Source organism: Rissa tridactyla, chromosome 6 (assembly GCF_028500815.1).
Source record: "Rissa tridactyla isolate bRisTri1 chromosome 6, bRisTri1.patW.cur.20221130, whole genome shotgun sequence".
Taxonomy (NCBI): domain Eukaryota; kingdom Metazoa; phylum Chordata; class Aves; order Charadriiformes; family Laridae; genus Rissa; species Rissa tridactyla.
In genome coordinates, this window is record NC_071471.1 from 13,826,350 (window position 1) to 13,830,151 (window position 3,802).

Sequence of the window (3,802 nt, forward strand, 5' to 3'; positions counted from 1 at the left end):
GGTCAGCCTCAAAACTGCATCCCCCAGATGGCGAGAACCCAAGGGAAGGGGAAAGGACACTTCAAGCATTCAGCTACTGCGTCCTAGCGGTAATAAACAGCTAAAATCTTCCACGTCCTCCGGGAGCCCGGGAAGATGAAGTATCTCATGGAGGCACAGGCCGCGACACATTGCCTTTGTAATAGTTCTTCCTTTGGAGAACCACCTCTGATTTGGGGACGGATTAAGCTCATCACTTTGAAAGCAGAGAGCGATGTGGCTGCTGACGCGCACCACAGCCAAACCACCGCGTCAGCCGGCCCAGGAGAGCAGACCTTCAGGCGAGGAGCAGCACCGGGAAGGCTGATCCCACCCACGGCGACAGAGGGCATGGCCCCAAAATCACCAGCTTTCCCCCAAAGCCGAGGAGAGGAGAGACCGCATCACCGGGCAGGAATCACCTCACATGATGGTAACTGCCATTACAGAAACACCACCACACGGTCATTTGTACAAGCGTTCCAACACGGGGCTTCCAAACCACCTCTTGGGCAATTTTTCCTCTGCGATGGTCAAGGAAAGACCTGAAATCCCACTCCAGCTCCAGAGTGTAAGCTAGAGGGGGGAAAAAAATGAAAGAAAGTGGGAAACACCATGTTTAAACTGATCTAGCTGGGTCTGAGCGTAACAGAGCGAGGATCGACACAAGCTCTTCATTGGGCAGACGCCTGGAGGCAGCGCCTGCGGCAGAGCAGCAATAATCTCCTACTTGGCTGTTACTGGGATTCTCGCTGCTGAACAACGTCCTGGTTGTCCCTTCAGCATTTTGGGACAATCGCTTGGAGGTTCTGGTGCTCTGATACCCAGCCTGGCCAGAGTCTTCTTCCTCCATACACTGTGAGTGAGCTAAAACCCACATTGATATGTCAACCTTTTCTTCAATGACCAAAAAAAAAAAAATAAATCACTCTCATTACCAGATCAAGTTTCATTCCAGTAAGGCTCTTTAAATAATTTAAATATTTATTTTAATAAAAATAAATAAATACTTCTCTTTTCACATTATAAAACTCCCTGGAGACAGAAATAAACCAAACCAACCCCAACCACAGGGGTTTCTCTCGCAAATCAAAAGATGGTAAATGCTTTCTTCTGATGGTCATCACAAATCCACTTGTAGGCATCAAGTAGATGGTAGATTACTCCAGAAACAGAAGAAAACCCTCTTTGAGGAAACAGTAGTTCAGCACCTTGTTGTTGGGAAGAGAAGTTCAGCTCACACAACTGTTGCCACCACCAGATGAGTCCCATTTGTCCATAACGTGACCACGTGTGCTGTGAGAGAAGTTCCACTCGTGCAATGTCACCACCACCAGACGATTCCCATTCGTCCAGAACGCGGCCACGTGCGCTGCGAGGTGTGAGCAGCCCTCTCTGCGATGGAAGTTCACAGCATTTGTTCTTAACCATTTCCTTGCCCAGGTGACGCCAACCTTTCCAGCTTGCACTTAAGGTGTGTTAGCTAATTTCAAAGAGAGTTACTGTCTCCAAAATAGGGGCAGGCGGGGGGCGGGAAATAACAATCTTAACCACTACTTCTTAACCTACAGAGAAAAATTTCTAATACCAAGAAGATATTAGAAAAATAACTAGAAGAAGAGTTGGTCACCCGAAGGTGATCCCAGGGTTCCTCCTGTCGTGCAGGTCTCACAGCAGCTCTTGGTGGAGTATTTCCCACACCATCTTCTTACGGAAGTAAGGCATGTGGGTCTGAAAAGAAAACTCCATGAAATACACCTCATGGCAGAAAGAGACACAAAATACACAGAAACGCCCAGTTAATTCTTTACTATGAAGTTCCTTTTAAGAACCGTCAACACTTGCCCTTCGGGTACAGCCTGGCTTTCACCCGCACAGCTCCTAAGAGGGTGACATGCCACCAAAACCAGATCTCCTTGACCACACAACAGCTCACAAGCACTTTCACAGAAGAGCACTGCCTTGGAAAAGAACCAGTGTCTTCACTGGTCAAAGGCTGAGACCCATTTCTCCCAAAGATCCCAAGGCCAGATCCCACAAACCCCCTGGCTGCAGTACCTCGCCCAAGAGGAATCTCACTGGGAGCAGACACCTCAGCCGCTGCGTAACTTCCCTGGCTCTTGTCTCTGTGCGAAAGGGGCTGGAGCTGTTTAGAACCTTCACTCACCTGTGTAAAGGTCATCGGTCTGTCTCTGCAGATGTAATCTGCGTATTTGCAGATGAAAACGCCGCAGTCGCTTCCGTTTGATTGCTGAGGGATTTCCTAACGAATGCAGAGAAGATGGAGAATTTGCCTCTATCTTCAAGGAAAAGCAACTTGGAAGCAGCACCCATTACCAAAAATACCCTAACCAGACACTCCTGAACTTGCACCATCCCCAGTAACCGCTCCCCAACACAAGGAACAGACCCCAGGAACTGCACATCATCCCTCCCCTCGGCTTCCTACGCTCGGATGTCACAAGCCAAATTCCTGGCAGGCTGATAAGGGACAGCAGGCTTCCTCCCTGCAAGGTGTCTGGAGGTTTCTACAGTGTCTTTCTGAAGTGACATCCCTTAAACTGAATCTTTAGGTGCTGCTTTTCGCTATTAACTTGTCGAGAAACATCAGCCCAAGCCCTTGCTTTGTCACGTGCCAGGATTTGGGCTGCAAACAAGCAGCCCACGTTCTCTGACAACTGCTAAAGAGACTTGAAATTTGACTTGTGAAATGGGGGCAAAGCCAAATTCACCTTCACGTGGCAGAGGAATTAAAAAAAACCCAACAAAGTATTCGGCCAGCAAGGAGAGGCACTGCTCAAAGATTTCATCCCAGCATGGTTTCCTGGTCCACTTGCAGCCCCATGTGGGACCAGAAGAAGATGCTTATGGCTGTTCTCTGAAGTCCTGGCCTTATGAGAAAGCGTTAAGAGCTTCGTGACAAGGAGTTCTAGTTCACGTTTCAAGTGCAAGTAGTGTTCGCTTACGTGTGGCTCCATGCTGTGAACAGTCCACTCCGAAACATTCAGCTTCACGTGTCTCTTTTCACAGCTTTCTTCTTGCAGGTATTTGCTGTTTAAAACAAAAGCAAAATCACTCTTCATCGCTGTAATTCAGGCCGAGAAAAAAAGAGCTGCTGAAAGATCACAGGAAGATGAGTGGCAGGAGGGTTTTATTGATCACTAACAAGGTTGGTGCCCGTGTGCCACGGGGCTACCATGTCTTTGTCTGTGCTATAGGGGGAAGGTGGCAGAACCCAGGCATCCAAGATGCTGGGTGGAGGGGACGACGTGAGACTAGGGAAGGAGTCACTGTCAGACAACTCGCAGCAAGCGAATCCAAGATTTCTGGTTTGTTATCTACAAGACATGTGGAAACTTGCAGCCCTGTCACAGGGGAAAAATCCCAAACCCTTCTCCTCATTCACAACACAAAAGCACTGACTGAGCAGTTACTTACAGCAAAGTCTCACAAATCTGTTCCCCTCCTTGTCCCAGGGAGTCGTAGTATTTGACGGTCTTCTTTCTGGTGTCTATGACCTGTTATTCAAAGGTGACTGTTAGACAAAGCGCAACCTTGTGCTGCACAAACCTCCATGACTTTTCTTGCTAGCTTTTTCTCCCCACCCAACTCTAAATAACAAGCCCGTTTGACTCACCGCTAGTGTCCAGTGCAAACGCAAGTTAATGGGCACTAAGATGATGTCCCTCTGGAAGAGATCCATGCGCCTCGTCCATCTTCCCACGGCTTTGTAGCCCCCAGAAGCAAGTTTTTCATAAAAGAACGAACTAAAAGCGTGGACTGA

General features: G+C 48.4%; 1 long non-coding RNA gene across 1 annotated transcript; it reads right to left on the bottom strand.

Moving 5' to 3' along the window:
* Positions 1 to 1,443: 1,443 nt before the first annotated feature.
* Positions 1,444 to 3,518, bottom strand: LOC128911524 (uncharacterized). Its single transcript, XR_008467108.1, has 4 exons — positions 3,457 to 3,518; positions 2,985 to 3,069; positions 2,186 to 2,281; positions 1,444 to 1,749 (listed from the first exon to the last, which is right to left on the bottom strand). It is a non-coding gene; the product is annotated as an uncharacterized LOC128911524 (long non-coding RNA).
* Positions 3,519 to 3,802: the final 284 nt, after the last annotated feature.